The sequence below is a fragment of the Diabrotica virgifera genome, chromosome 2 (assembly GCF_917563875.1).
Source record: "Diabrotica virgifera virgifera chromosome 2, PGI_DIABVI_V3a".
NCBI lineage: Eukaryota > Metazoa > Arthropoda > Insecta > Coleoptera > Chrysomelidae > Diabrotica > Diabrotica virgifera.
This window is the reverse complement of record NC_065444.1, coordinates 243,843,458-243,860,819: the sequence shown is the minus strand read 5'-3', so window position 1 is coordinate 243,860,819 and position 17,362 is coordinate 243,843,458. Positions and strand designations below refer to the sequence as shown.

The following is a 17,362-nucleotide window of genomic DNA, read 5'->3' as shown; positions in this document are numbered from 1 at the left end:
ACTAACACCTACGGAAGCAACAGATTATTCTCTATGGCGTGCTACACGAAAAATGAAAAGACCAATACAACAAATACCTCCGCTTAGAGACTCTGCGGGAACATGGGCCAGAAGTAATAATGAAAAAGCAAAGGCCTTTGCTGAACACCTAAGCAACGTCTTTAAACCTTACAACATGGACCAAAACGACGAAGATAATAATGAAATCTTAAATTTTCTTGATATACCTTTTCAAATGGATCTCCCAATAAAAAAATTTAAACCTAAAGAAATCCGAATGGTAATTATGGATGAAATTAATCCAAAAAAGGCTCCTGGATATGACCTCGTCACTGGAAAATTCCTGCAAAACGTAACTAAGAAAACAATCATGGCAATAACACATATATTTAATGCAATACTTACGTATGCACATTTTCCCAATCAGTGGAAAGTAGCAGAGATCATAATGTTACAAAAACCAGGAAAAGACCCCAAAGAACTGAACTCATATAGACCCATTAGTCTCTTACCAATATTATCTAAGCTATTTGAAAAAATGTTTCTACGTCGATTAGAACCAATAATAGAAGAAACAAGATTAATTCCAAAACACCAATTTGGTTTTCGTAGCAAACATGGAACAATAGAGCAAACACATCGTATAGTCAAACAAATCAGCAATGATCTAGAAAACAAGAGGTACTGTAGTGCAGCTTTTCTAGATATCAGCCAAGCATTCGACAAAGTGTGGCATACAGGACTTCTCCATAAGCTGAAGAAAAATCTTCCGTATCAATATTATTTAATTATAAAATCGTATCTGACAGATCGCTTTTCATTAGTAAAACAACAAGATGCTCGCTCAGAACTATTTAAAATAAAATCCGGCGTCCCACAAGGTAGTGTACTTGGTCCCTTACTATACCTGTTATTTACTGCTGACCTACCTACAACTAGATTGACAACAGTCGCAACATTCGCGGATGACACAGGTATTATCGCATCTCACACAGACCCCCAAAGAGCTTCGCATAACTTACAAGCCCACTTAAATAAAATAGAAAAATGGTTAAAAAAATGGAAACTAAGAGCTAATGAAACAAAATCGACCCACATGACATTTACCATGCGAAGAGAGAGCTGTCCACCAGTATACATAAACAACAAACAATTATTACAAGTAGATACAACCAAATACCTGGGCATACATCTAGATAAAAAACTAACATGGAGAAAACACATATTCACCAAAAGAAAGCAACTTGGACTCAAACTTCAACAAATGTACTGGATTCTGGGTAGACATTCAAGACTGTCAATTGAAAATAAATTAGTGGTATACAAAGCCATACTTAAACCCATATGGACCTATGGCATACAGCTATGGGGCTCAGCCAGTAACTCTAACTTGGAAATTATACAACGTTTTCAAAATAAGGCATTAAGAACCATAGTAAACGCTCCATGGTACGTCCCCAACGCAATAAGAGAGAGAGACCTGAAAGTTCCCAGCATCAAAGAAGAAATCAGCAAATACAGTGAAAAGTATGAAGAAAGACTTAGTGCGCATCCAAATGATTTCGCGAGTGAATTATTAAACACGGAGGGTGAAGTTCGCAGACTTAAGTGTTATAAACCAACTGACTTACCAAATAGATTTTAGATAAATTAGAACTATTTTAAGTTTTACTTTATTTTACTAGTAGTACTATCTATACATTTGTTGATAATTTAGAAAGGAAAGTTTTCATTGGAATTCTTACCTACATGTCATAGCCTAAGAAAGTCATAACTTTAACTGATTGTTCCTAACGGAACAGATTGTTAAATAAATTGGAGTAATAAAAAAAAAATTTTAAATTCTTTTTTAAATATACAACGACACCATCATTTTGATTTATATTTCCTTGATTATATCAAATATTAGAATTATCTATTTGAAATAAAGATATTTCAGGAATAATCCAAGTTTCTGTTAAGGCGGAAATACATATCCGCGCCGCGAACTCCGCGCCGTGTGTGCGCCGCGCGTTCGTGGCGCGGTTATTGTTCGTTAAAATTTTTCATTTTGACGATCCAGAGGAAACTTACGAACGTTTAGTAATTGTAGATAATCATGGCTCTGTCCTGTACTTCTACTACATCTTATTTTGGTATTGTTCTGAAACTATTTTCTTGTGTCATCTTATGCAATTTACTATTTTATGTGGAATAAGCCACAGTTTGGGAACATTTCGGGAACTACCTTTTTCGCTTCCTGGCAACACAAATATAATGGTAGGGGAGCCCAAGCGGGGATTTTTGCAGTTACTCGAGCGCGTCAGATTATCATATGGGGAGAAACTTGGTACCCTGCAGATGTACCTCCACCATATATTGGCTCTTAACACAGGGGATTTCGTTCAGGGGGGCCCAAAAAAAAATCTATCCTTAAAATATTTGAAATTGTCAGATTAAGATAAGGTAAGTTAAGTACATGCAAAAGAGTCTATATTTCAAAAATATGACGATTTGAGCGGGGCGTACGGAAATGGGTGAGTCAAAAAGTTTCACAAAAAAAGCGAATATTTCGCGAAATGAACGTCAGATTGAAAAACTAAAAACTACGTGTTCAATATTTTTCAAAAATCTATCGAAAAATACCAAACTAGACCCCCACGGAGAGGGGTGGGGGGTAAATTTAAAATTTTAAATACAAATCCCGCGATCTTTCGCAAAATAAACATCATATCGAAAAACTGCAAAATACACTTTATCAATGTTTTTGAAAAATCTATCGAATGGTTCCAAGCACGACCCCCCACGGAGGTGAGGTGGGGGGTTACTTTAAAATCTTAAATGGTAGACCCCGTTTCTTATTCCAGATTTGGATTGTTTGTATGAAAATAAACAACTTTTATTCGAAACATTTTTTTGAATTATGGATAGATGGCGCTATAATCGGAAAAAAGATTGTTGGAAATGGAAAATTGAATTAAAAAATGTGAAGTCCCCACTAAAATGGAAAATTTTTTTTAACTTTTTTGGTTTTAGGACCCAATAATCACAACCCAATAGGTCCCCAAAGCGCTCGAGTGACTGCACATTTAGCATACTTTGCTCTCCTACCATAATATATCTGCTTGTTCCTACAACCAGAAACAAAATTAGAGAACTATAGGTACTTCCAAGTCATGCGATACCTTTTTCGTTTTCCTGTGACACAATTGTAATGTATCTGCTTGTTTCAACTGCGTAGCTTCACTAGAAACGAAATTAGAGAACTATAGGTTCTTCCAAGCCCTGTGTTAACTTTTTCGCTTTCCGGTGACCCAATTATAATATATCTGCTTGTTCCAACTCAGTTGCTTCACCAGAAGCGAAGTTAGGAAACTATATGCTCTTCCAAGATGTGCGTTACCTTTTTCGCTTTCCGACGACACAATTATAACATATCTACTTGTTCCAACTCCGTTGCTTCACCAGAACCGAAGTTAGGAAACTATAGGCTCTTCCAAGTTGTGCGTTACCTTTTTGGCTTTCCGGTGACCGAATTATAATATATCTGCTTGTTCCAACTCAGTTGCTTCACCAGAAGCGAAGTTAGGAAACTATAAGCTCTTCCAAGATGTGCGTTACCTTTTTCGCTTTCCGACGACACAATTATAACATATCTACTTGTTCCAACTCCGTTGCTTCACCAGAAGCGAAGTTAGGAAACTATAGGCTCTTCCAAGTTGTGCGTTACCTTTTTCGTTTTCCGGTGACCCAATTATAATATATATGCTTGTTCCAACTACGTTGCTTTACCAGAAGCGAAGTTAGAAAACTATTGGGTCTTCCAAGTTGTGCGTTAGCTTTTTGGCTTTCCGGTGACCCAATTATAATATATCTGCTTGTTCCAACTCAGTTGCTTCACCAGAAGCTAAGTTAGGAAACTGTAAGCTCTTCCAAGATGTGCGTTACCTTTTTCGCTTTCCGACGACACAATTATAACATATCTACTTGTTCCAACTCCGTTGCTTCACCAGAAGCGAAGTTAGGAAACTATAAGCTCTTCCAAGATGTGCGTTACCGTTTTCGCTTTCCGACGACACAATTATAACATATCTACTTGTTCCAACTCAGTTGCTTCACCAGAAGCGAAGTTAGAAAACTATTGGGTCTTCCAAGTTGTGCGTTACCTTTTTGGCTTTCCGGTGACCCAGTTATAATATATCTGCTTGTTCCAACTCCGTTGCTTCACCAGAAGCGAAGTTAGAAAACTACTGGGTCTTCCAAGTTGTGCGTTACCGTTTTGGCTTTCCGGTGACCCAATTATAATATATCTGCTTGTTCCAACTCCGTTGCTTCACCAGAAGCGAAGTTAGAAAACTATTGGGTCTTCCAAGTTGTGCGTTACCTTTTTGGCTTTCCGGTGACCCAATTATAATATATCTGCTTGTTCCCACTCTGTTGCTTCACCAGAAGCGAAGTTAGAAAACTATTGGGTCTTCCAAGTTGTGCCTTACCTTTTTCGCTTTCCGGTGACACAATTATAATATATCCGCTTGTTTCAACTGCGTTGCTTCACCAGACACGAAGTTAGAAAACTATAGGTTCTCCAAGTCGTGCGTTACCTATTTCGCTTTCCGGTGACACATAATATATATCTGCTTATGAATGTTTTTTTGATATTGATAACTATTTCCGAAGTGAAAGTCGAAAGGTCAAGTAAACTTGATTTCAAACTCGAATTGTGGCTTATGCCCAAATAAAATAATAAATCTTATTTTTAATACATGTTATTTTTAGTACAACAATGAACTAACATTTTTTAAAAAGGTCCGCATGTACATTTTTTTATTTCAGCTTCTATTTCCGTTCAGATCGGATTTAAGTTGTTTCTTTAAATTAAATGGTTCTTTATTGAGGATCCCACAATAATGATTTTCCACGGTAAACATCAATTTCCTTCCGACAGTTCCGACCATTCCATTACTAACAAATTAACAAATATTCAACTCATGCGCGCCAAAACCAACAAACCACTCGCAAACCCGTCCAAATAAGTATTGCGAACCATCAAAGCGTTTGTTGAAAAACCGACAGAATTTAGATCGTGGTGCGCCGTGTGCGTGCCGTTTGTGCGTCACTTGAAATCTGACGAATACGCTGCGCGCGAGCGGCTCGCACACCGAGCAGAGCGCATATGTATCTCCGCCTTTAGACATATACAGTCAAAATCGAGTGTCATCTGTTGTATATTTAATCGTAGCTCATCTAGATTTTTATTAAGGCTTCTAATATTTTGATGTAAAATGGTAAAATTTTTATTATATTTATCTTTATAAAAATCTGTAGTTAATTTATTAAAATCTTCAATATGTTTAGGTTTATGAGTAATTATGGGAATATAGTTTACATCACGAATGTATGGATCCATACTATAACAATAAAAATTTTTAGAATTTATTATTTTGTTTCCTAGTATTAACTCTTTCTTTGGTACCTGAAAAAGAGTTTAGTCTTGATTTTGGCTTTTTTCCTTCCTCGTGTTTATCTTCGTTTTTGTTCTTTTCCAGTCTTAGTAATTTGTTATGTTCTATAATATTTTTCTTTTCTGACTTTTTATTTTTTGATTTACCTTTATCTATGTAGACTAACAATGTAGAATAACAAATCAAACAACAAAATTTTACGAACAATAGGATCAAATAGTAAAATTACACGAACAAAATACGAGTACGAGTATGGAACAAAAGAAACAGAACACAAAAAAAAAACCAATACAAAATATAAATATAAATAGATTATATGCAAAACACAAAATAATTTAATCTTCAGTGGAATACACTAGTTGGTTTATTTTTTTGAAGTTGAATTAAGTCTTGTTTTATAAAATGGTTTTTGGTTGGTATGTAATGCCTCTTGGGTAGGAGTATTTGCTTTTTTTTCTGGAATTGAGTGATTTATTTCTTTACTAAGTACAGTATTTGGATTGGACTGAATCTTGATATTCTTTTCTTTTGATGGTTTTTCTTCCTTCCGCTCCTGGACCTTCCCCGCCTCAGTGTTGTATTCTTCTGTTATTGTATTTTCTTCTTGATTTACCCTCGATTTGTCTTTCCTAATAATGGGTGTCCCCGGATCACTATTGATAGTTCTATTTAATAAATCTGTATTTGATTTTTTCTGAAGATCTGCTACAGTATAGGAATCCTCGTTGATGTACAGTTTATAATTTTTTATATAGCAGGTATTGTTTGTGTCCCGCCTAGCGAGTAGTAGATGCTTACGTAGAATTTTTTGGTCGTTCTGCTGCTCCTTTGTAAGGTCTTGTGCAATATTTATATTTGTTCCTTTTAAATTGGTTAGTTTTTTCAATATTTTTAATTTTGTAAGGAACGACACGAATTCTATCTTTATAGGACTGTTAAGTTGTCTACCCAGTGTGTATATATTGTTTATTTCCGTCTCGGCGATGGTTAAATCAAGAAGATTGTTCAATTGATCAATGATGGTGTGAATTTGCAATTCGTGTTTTTCTCGAATAATGCCAAAAATCACTATGTTATTTTGTCTTTTGTATTTTTCATTTATTTCTACTCTTTTCTTTAAATATTCATTCTCTTCTTCTAGAAATTTTACTTTACGTTGTATTTCTTCAATTTGTAGACTTAATCTGACTTCTGAAGCACTAATTAAATTTTTTAAATCGACATTAACTTTTCTTATTTCATGCAATATTTCATTATTCGTAACTTCGATATTTTCCATTATTTTATTCCGTTTATATTTCAATTAGTGTATGGCCACTTAAAATGTTTAATATGGATTTTGATAAGAAAGTAATTTGCCTTTATTTTTTGATTATAAGTACCTGCTTCGAATGTTATTTTTAAGGTTATGAAAAGTGTACAATATTCAAAAGGACATAATTTATTTGGCTTCTTTTATAGGATTTTTGTGTTAATAATCTAATCACTTACGAATTTGTTTTGAAGTTAATTCTTTATATTTTCTAAGTTGCATAAATATTTAGTACCAGTACCATAACACTTGTTTTCTATACAAACGTAGCCACACACAAACGCATACAAACGTGAACCACATATTTGACCACATTATACCACGTGAACCACGTGTATATACATGAACCACATATTTTGACTTAAGGCGAAAGGTATATACTCTAGTAATTCGTATAAATGTTTTTGAAGAAAATCTAAATATAGAGGTCCATTCGAATTGGTTGGCAGTTCAAAAGGACATATTAAGTAGTCACATATTAAGCCGCGTCCTCACTGGTAAAAATGTGGGACGAATCAGCTGTTCGTCGCAAATATTTGCGTGCTCGAGGTAAATTGTGCTAATGCAGACATTTTCGTCGCATAAATCGGACGCAAGATTTTTCAACGCACACAATGCACACTCTCCATTGGTTGTCGGTTTTTGAATGAAGATCAAAGGATTTGCGTCTCATATGGTTTGCAGTATGGTCGCTTTTTGGTACAGTGTGTGTTTTTACAGAGCCTGAGCAGGCGTGCACAACGAACGATAAACAAATTTTTGATGGTCGAACAGTTAAATTTCAGACGAACCGTTAGTTCAATACGCACGTAAAAATGTACCAGTGAGAACGCGGCTTTACACCACACTAAATCATAGACGCGCAGGTAAATCTTGGGGTAGTAAATTCTGAATAGGAGTGTTCTGATATGTATGTAGTTTTTACTTTTTCTATATTCTGAAAACAGACGATAGGTTTATCTTTGTTGCTAGACTCAATCGGCGACTACTCATCTCTAGATTATCTGCAATACAAATTAAAATTTCATGTTGTTCATCCACAGTAATATTGTTTGTATCTCCGTACTTAGCACCACCAAAATCTACCAAAACCTCGTTATTATACGGAGTAGAGACATACGTAGTGATTTTTTAGGAAAATTTCAGATCTTCGAGACGGGGTGTAACACAGAAGTATGTTGAGAAATTAAATAAGTGGATCGTGAGACTAAATCTAGATATTTGGAAAGAGAGGACTAGAGAGTAGAAGAAATAACTTGACTTCAAATTCTGAGAATGTGTTTGAGTACGTCTACAACCAGACTATTTGGAATGGCTGCAAAAAAGTTAGGACAATCGAGCTGATCCTGATCACCTAAGCTGAACATCTAAAATGGATAGTCACGTAAGAAGAAGAAGAGGAGTACCATCAACAATTCTGTTAGAAATGGACAAAACAAAAAATGCAAAACAAAATAATTTTTTGTAGTTTGTAGGCAATATCCATTGTTTAACACCAATATAATAATGTTATTATTTCCAGTATTAAAACGATGTAAATTCAACAAGTACGTTAATTAGAACATAACAAAACGTGCAAATATTATCGTCTCCATTCCAACCTCCGCAATCGAGTTTCTCCAGACATAACATAACATAAACTAGACGTACCGTATTTGCATCGTTCATCCGACAAAGCACCTATCAAATATACATTATAAACACATTTATATGCTACCAGCTACAAATTCGCAATTATAATTACCATCAAGACATTCGCGTAGCCGCCACTTAATTAAATCAGCTATTCGTTTATTTTCCGCTGTAAAGGAAATGCTCTCTATCTCTTGCTTTCATCGCCTCGCTTGGTTTTACATTCTTTGCTGATTGCTGTGTGTTGTAACAATGAAAAGTGGAAAGTTACTTTGGTGCTGCACTTCTCTCTTGACCGTACAACATGACATGACAAGAACTAAATTTGGTAGTGTCTTCCATTGGCTCGTTTTCATTTTACTATTCTCGTTTATTATTTTTGAATTTATACTTTTTTAGGCGCGACTGAAAGTAAAATTTCATAATACTGCGCGCATGCGCACACAGACAGTATGGCGTTTAGTTGCTAAATATTTCTAGTTATGTATAAATGTATCAGTGTAAGAAAAGGTGATTTGGATTTGCTTCCTCAGGAGTAAGATGAGTATTATAAAACATTTTATTTTATATTTATTATACTTGACAGCAAAAAAGGAATGCGTATCAACTCTCTCTGTTCATGTGATAAGTACTCTACTGCAGATTTAAATCATATAATCTTTAATTGTAAACTTAATAAATACCATACGAAAGCACTAATTGCTAGACTTCAGGAGCAGAATGTAAGTTTAACGCTGAATATTTCACATCTACTAAGCTTCAACACCAAAACTATTAATGATATTATCATACAATTTCTTAAAGATTCTAAAATAAAAATTTAATATGACATATTCAATTTTCAACTTTCAAATATCTGTGGCAAAAAGTTTATCTAATGCCATCCCCTCTTTGTGAACACACACACACTTGTCTGTTTGTTACCGTGAATTGTCATTAGGTACGTCCGAACCGATACAGACACAGTCCTCGTAGCGTATTTGTATAGCATTCGGCCAGAGATCGAGAGGTCTTGAGTTCGAATCCAGTGCAATCCTATACTTTTTTTTATTTTTTTGAAAGCGGTAAGCACAAAATTAGTTTGGTGTTTAAAAAAATTTAAAACAAACTGTTTAATAGTTATTTATGATATAAGTGTTAAAAGTACACGTTTAAGGCACGCATGTGAAAGTTTGCAGAATGAGCGATAGCGAGTTCTGCAATTCACATGAGTGCCTTAAAAATGTACTTTTTAACACGCATATCATACAATATTTTTTCTACAAACGTAATTACAGGACAATATCTACAAAAACTTTTACTTGAACTTGACTGGCATTCCATTTTTATATTTTTTTGACATTACATCAAAATTGTCTCTACGGTCAATACGAACTGCATTGCCTTAAAAAAATTTTTAAGCACTAGTGTCCTAAAGTAGCATTTTTAACGCTCGTATGGAGTGCTAAAAATTGCATTTTTAACACGGTTGTAGAAAAAGTATATTTATTTTTAAGAAATCATATAATAGAAGTATAACTTCTTACGTGCGTACAAAGTACACACACATTCTTTTTTTTTTTTGCTTTTAAATAATTATCGTTTTGTCCAATATTTGAATTATTTCCAATATTACTTTCTTTCTGTGTTATCTATATTTATCAGTGTTTTGGTACCTAATTTATGTCTCGTAATTTTCCTTAACATTCAATTGCGATAGTTTTTCTGCATATATCAATTGTTTTTTTTTCTTCTTCTGAAAATACACTAGTGGCTATAATTCTGGAAAATTTACAAAAAATTTTAGCTTTCTTAGCACTACTACTCTTCTCTTGGTTGTATGACAGGGTGCTTTATCCTGCTGGAAGATGCACGGTTGAGTATCCCCTTCAAACAAATATCTGATAGTCGGCAACCATTCGGCTTGTACTATTTCTTCCTATCTTTTTTGCATAATATTTCTCTCTATTAACGCCAAACGCTCAATTCCTTTAGTCGTCATACAAGCTCATACCAAGACACTCACAGGGTGCTTCATAGTGACCATAGTAGACTGAGGTGAAAGGCCTTTCCACGGTCGTCGGCGAACAAACATCAGTCAATCACTTCAAAAAATCGAGATTCTGACTTCATCACTCCGAATTACCTTACTCCACTGGTCTTCTGACCACTCTCTGTGTGTTATAGCTCAATCAATGCGTTTTGTCTCTGTTTTTTCTTCAGGAACATATTCGTTCTAGGGGTTTTTGCCCATAATCTATTCTTATTTAATCGTTTTCTGATACTGCGTTGAGGTATTTACAAGCTAGTTGATCTGACAATATTATGTCTTTGCGGATTTGCGACGATCTAAAGACATGCGGCATTTTTTACATAGTTTTTTGTTTTCTGCCTGTTCTTCTTGCTTATTTTTTCGTCCCAGTGTAACGATAACCTTTACAAACTTTCATTACACCTGATTTTGTGGAACAACTACATACCCAATTTGTTTACTATTTCTTAATATATACGTAACCTTCCTCATAAAGGGCACTTGCTTTGGGCTTATTTACTGAACAGATAACACTTTTGTGTGCCTAAGAGCAATCTCCATTGAATCGACATTGATGTGATAACATTTATATGCTACTAGCTACAAATTCGCAATTATAATTACCATCAAGACATTTGTGTAGCCGCCACTTAACTGAATCAGCTATTCGTTTATTTTCCGCTCTAAAGGAAATGCTCTCTAGCTCTTGCTTTCAACGCCTCGGTTAATTTTACTTTCTTTGCTGTTTGCCATCTGTTGTAACAATGGAAAGTGGAAAGTTACTTTGGTGCTGTAGTTCTCTGTTGACTGTACAAAATGTCATGACATGACTTGTTTACGATATATCGCTTATCTTTTATCGCCCGAGTATGAACGCCGCCTAAGTTGCTGTTTGTTCTGAAAGTTGATGATATTCCTTTGTTTTTTATGTATTTTGCTATTTTTGTTGATATCTTGTCTATATATGTGATAGAGCAGAAGGTGCTGGGTTTTTTACTTACTTTTCTAAGATGGTTGTCGGAAGACTAATTACAGGGCGTTGTGATGTAGTTTTTTGTTCAAGATTTTGTTAATTGTTTGTTGGTTGTACCAATTGCTGACAGGTATTTGCTTAATAATGTTTAATTTGATCTCGAAGTTATTTTTTTGGCATGGGAATATCTGTCAATCTATGTAACATTCTGCTAATTTGTGTTTTGCAGGATGGGATGATGAGTTCTGTATAGTTGTGTCAGTATCAGTAGGTTTATGAAATAAGAAAATTTCATGTTTGTTTTGCAGTCTGGTAATTTTTAAATCTACAAAATTTTTGAATTGATTCTGTTCTATTTCTATTGTAAATTCAATATTACTATACATAAAATTAATTTTTGATAATAATTGGTCAAGTTGCCTGTCGGTTCCTGTAGAGCAACCACTTATCTCCGCCAATATATGAACTGTTTGAATATGTGGTGTTTTGAATTCGTTGTTTCTAATTGGTCCATAAAAATATCTAATATCAATGATTCTAAATATTGCCCATGATTAGTCCTACCCTGTTGTTTGTGTATATTTGATTATACATAAGTACGGTGTAGTTAAAAGTTAGAAAAGGAGCATGTTTACTTGGGAAAAGATCACCACAGGAGCAATATTACCATTTTTGTTCATAATGTCAGAAGACCCTGTCATCTGAGGGCGACAATTAACACACTCAAGTAGGTAAAAGCACCTGAGAAAATGCAAAGCCAAAACTATTATTCACATTCACTTTGCGAGTACTTGCCAATCATTTTCCTTGTCCATAAGTCTTCTGACATTATGACCAAAAATGTTAGCATTGCTCCTGCAGTAATCTTTTCCTAAGTTAACACGCTCCTTTTCTAAGTAGGCTACACCGTACTGATGAATACCAATTGGTATGAAATACGTATATGAGGTTGCCCTCCATCTTTGTAGGTATATATTTTCTTTTGTATTCACATTCACGTTGCGAGTTTTTGCCAATTATTTTGCTTGTCTATAATATATTATATTATATGTATAATATTTGAGAAGTATTCACTTTAAAAATGTTTGTTTAAAAATTAAAAGTTTTAAAACTCTAAAAAATGCGTCCTTTAACGACCATACTATGTATAGTAGTTCCATATAATAAAATATAAAATTTAGTGTTTAAACTTTCTCCTTACATTCTATTTTATACCCTACAAAATAAAAAAAAGTACACATATCACTCCAGTCACTTTCCGAGCTCACTTTACTGTATTATTTCCCTTTTTCCAGGTTTACCTGAAACGTCCGAGGACAGCTAAGCATACAAAGAGGATCTAAGCCTGTTATGCAAGGTAGGCCATGATTTATTCTTTCATAACTTTGACTTCATACGAAAAACATGAGAATGTCGTCGTGGCGGACAGCGGGATCAGAAAAAGTGCGAGGGTGGTTATGGAAATGTTTAAACTCGGAAAAACAATTGCCTAGAGGGGAGGTTTTTGAATTTTCTGAAATATCGGGCGCGTATCACTGTTGGTTTAAGCGTTTTTTGTTAGATATACATTGGGGTGGAATGACATTGACATTAATGTAAATATAAAATCAGGGTTTTTCAAAAATATTTAATATTTTAGTATTGTCACTAAGCGATTCTTTTGTATTGTCCTGTCCTCGTATCTCCTCGCATTATATAATTTTTTTTCTACGACCGTTTAATAACATGTTCATTATTCACTATTTTTGAATAGATAATAACACTCATTACTTCACCCCTAAGTAATAGTTCATTACTTACGGGTCATTACTCACAGGTCATTACTCACGGGCTGAAGTTAGGTTCAAGTGGTGCATGACACTTTTAATATTAGTCGTATATAAACTGCAAATAAAATTAGTTAAACTTGTTTTTCTACAACCGTTTAATAATATGCTCATTATTCACTATTTTTTAATAGATAATAACACCCATTACTTTACCCTTGAGTAATAGTTCATTACTCACAGGCTGAAGTTAGATTCAAGTGGTGCATGCCACTTTTAATATACTTATTATTAGCAAATAAAATGACTTCAACTTGTTTACTTAATAAAATAATCATTGTAATTTATATCAATAATTAACTTTGAAAAAATTTTAAAAGATTTTTAACTGTAACAAAGGGTCAGCATATTTTTTACTTTTAAATTTCAACATTTGACATTTTTAGATTGACGTTATTAAAAGGTAAATATAAACAATGGGTACTAATTTCGTAAAAGGGTTTACAGATATGAAATGTATATCACTGAATTCTGTTTCACTTACTGTTGATTCTGCAATAAATTTTTATTGGGAGCAAACGTTTTTTGCATGTAATTGCCTTAAAATATGTCTTATTTTTAAAAGCCACCACCACTATATCGTGTGTCATGACACTAATGACAACTGTTTCATAAGCTCAGAATGGGTAATTCTAACAATGTTGCCATAGTTAAATAAAATATGTTTTCTTGTGAAAAATAAAATCTTTCGATTTTAAATAAGGTTAGTAGTTGATAATTATATTTTTCTGCAAATCCCAATAAAAAAGGTCGTAGAAAAAGTATAGTATTCTACTTGCATGTAATGGCTATTACTCACGATGATAAGGTTTGCGACAGGAGCCGTAGGCGAGATTACATGCTCGTTGAATAATATATTATTATTGTATAAAGTTATATTGTCTTAAATATATTATAACATAATATACAGTTATATTATTCTATAATATAATAATAATGCAGTTAAATTTAAATATACTGACATCATAACTTTATAAAATACGTCCACCGACAATAGCCATTTACTATTTATTACATTGACAGTAGGTATAAATTTGTACATATAATTTTTCGGCAATGAATATAACCTAAATTTACTATTTTTTGTTTAAGACAGCATTTGCTAATAGTAGACAAGCAATTATTCAGCCGTGTACTACTGATAAACAAAATTTATTTTTGTAAATTATAAATTTAATCTCGAGTAGTTAGTAATTATATTTTTTTACTAATTAAAATAAAAAAGGTCGTAGAAAAAAAATAGTATTCTACTCGCAGGTAATGGATATTACTCACGATGGTGAAGTTTGCGAAACGAGCCGAAGGCGAGTGTCATAATCTATCATCCTGAGTAATAGCTATTATTTCATGCTCGTTGAATATTGTATGTACTATTAATAAACATCCCACTCAATTTAAAATCTCTAAATTTTACAATAAAGTAATATGTATAATGGTTGACTGCTCGATAATATGAAATTTAGAAATAAAAGGCAGATGTCGAGCACTGTATGTAATTTAATAAATCTTTCCCAAGTACTTTCGCTCTCTAGAGCATCATCAGGGGCATTTAGTAAATAATGGGGGAAGATATCCCAGAATGTCGTAGACCTTTAATTAAAATTAAAACAAATAACACACACTGGGAAAAAGGACATACAGATCAAAATATTTTGGGCGAGACTACATTCTTCAAAAATTTGAGGCACATTAAGCGAAAACCATTAGAGGGTCACGCGCCTTGTCGTAGTCTAATCCAGCTTAGAATATTTACGTTGTTTTTAATCTTTCATGAACATCCCCTGAAAAATATAAGTGAGTTGAAAGTAACAAAAAAAAAGGATCTACAAAAACAACAATTCCAAACACGTAAATTATTTTGATTACGAATCGGAAAATTATGTCAAAAGGTCTCTTTGATATTAAGCTGTATTCTATCGATCCAAAATCTAAAAGATTTAATACCAGAGGTAATCTATCCTTCGAGGACAAATACGAATACAAGGACTATGTGCAATTACCAAATACCAAAAAATCGAAAGTCATATTTAAAATGTGGTGTTACAGGAGGATTCTTAGAATAGCATAGACACAGAAGAAAACCAACGCGGAAGTATCGCGAGAAATGGGCAAAGTATAGGTAGAATAAGTAATAAACACAATAAAAATAGAAAAGCTACAATATCTGGGACAGGTAATGAGAGGGCAGCGATATGAAATGCTAAGACTGATAATACAGTGAAAGACAAGAGGTAAAAGAAGTATAGGAAGAAGGAGAGTGCCATGGTTGCAAAATCTAAAGGAATGGTTTAAGTGCAATTCTATAGAACTCTTATTCTGTAGAATTCTAGCGTAGCGGTATACAGGGTGTTTGGTAAAGAATGGGCCATAGCTTAACCTTAGATTCCTGAGGTTAAAATTGGTCGATTTAGGCTAACTTACCTTAGTACAAAAGTTGATAATAACCTAAATACAGGGTGTCAAAATTAAACTTTTATTTTATTTATTTTTGAATATTTCCTGACAGCCATGAGACAACAACACGAAATTTGGTAAGTGGTGCTGGTATTGTACAGTCTACTAAATTATGTTAAACAAACGTTTCCGTCTACTACCAGAGGCGTACGACTGGGGAACATGAATGGTCGACCCTTCCCAAATTCTACGCCACTGACGGGATTGCTAGTTTAGTGCAAATTTTTGATTCTACAATACTTTCTCTGTAAAAAACTTACTCTTTATTCGTAACGATAAAGCCATTGGTTGTCGAGATATTTGAAGCTAAAAACGAAGGAGCATAATACATTAATCAAAATAAGTGTGCCTTTTCATTTTTAACTTCAAATATCTCGAAAACTAATGACTTTATCGTTACGAATTAAGAGTAAATTATTTGCATAGAAAGTATTGGAGAATCTAAAAATTATGCTAAAATAGCACTTTCCCTTATCGTACGCCTCTGGTATTAACCACAAACGATTATTTAACATAATTTAGTAGGGTGTATAGTACCTACACTTTCCGCCAAGTACTATAATGATATGTCAAATAGTTTTATAGTACATGGCACACATAGTTCTTAAAGTTTTAAATAAAGAATACATTATTAAAAAAAAAGAATACTTTAAAATAATTTGACATATCCGTGTGATACTTGCCAGAAAGTGTAGGCACTGTACACCCTACTAAATTATGTTAAGTAATCGTTTCTGGCTACTACCAGAGGCGTACGACAGGGGAAAGTGGATGGTTAACCCTTCCCAAATTCTACTCCACTGATAAAACTGCTATTTTAGCATAATGCATAATTTTTAGATTCTCCAATACATTCTATGCAAATAATATACCCTTCATTCGTAACGATAAAGTCATTAGTTTTCGAGATATTTGAAGTTAAAAATGAAAAGGCACACATTTTGATTAATCTATTATGCTCCTTCGTTTTTAGCTTCACATATCTCGAAAACTAATGGCTTTATCGTTACAAATGAAGAGTACGTTTTTTACATAGAACGTATTGGAGAATCAAAAAATTGCACTAAACTAGCAATTTCGCCAGTGGCGTAGAATTTGGGAAGGGTCAACCATTCACGTTCCCCATGATACGCCTCTGGTAGTAGCCAGAAACGATTGTTTAACATAATTTAGTAGATTGTACAATACCAGCACCACTCTCCAAATTTCGTGTTGTGGTCCCATGCCTATGTTAATCATAGTTTAATAGCATTATTAGTTCTCTTGTTAGACCTATTTGTACCAAGATCTCCCGAAAGCTTTCTTGAGAACATTATTTACCTTTTACTTTTTCTACAGTTAAATAATTTCTCATCCCGTATATTTTTATTACCCCAAAAGTAGACGGACATAAAAAAAGCAAAGAATTTTAGGGCGGGCAATAAATATCTTAACCTTTGGATTTATCAAGGTTGATCTATGCGTGACTGGAAACAGTGATGTGCCACGCCGATATAAAAAATTGAGAGATTTTGCAGACAAATCTTCACCGATACTTCCACGAAGTATGATCATAAAATTTAGAATATAATTTGTAAGCTATTAATATTTATGAAAGATATCCGATCGTTACTTGGCTGGTTATTTCATTAGTTAGCTTGTTGCAAACCTATACACGTTAATTTCTCCAGTCAATCATTTTATTTTTTATTTTTGTCTCCTATTCAAAATTTT

The 17,362-nt window shown here is 33.7% G+C and overlaps 1 protein-coding gene across 1 annotated transcript in view; it reads left to right on the top strand.

Moving 5' to 3' along the window:
• The window catches only part of LOC114335486 (EGFR adapter protein-like), a 1,026,571-nt gene that overhangs the window by 166,689 nt on the left and 842,520 nt on the right, over positions 1-17,362 (top strand). The window contains exon 2 of the mRNA XM_050644412.1: positions 12,665-12,726. The gene's annotated coding sequence lies outside the window, so the exon portion shown is untranslated. The remainder of the gene's footprint in view (positions 1-12,664; positions 12,727-17,362) is intronic.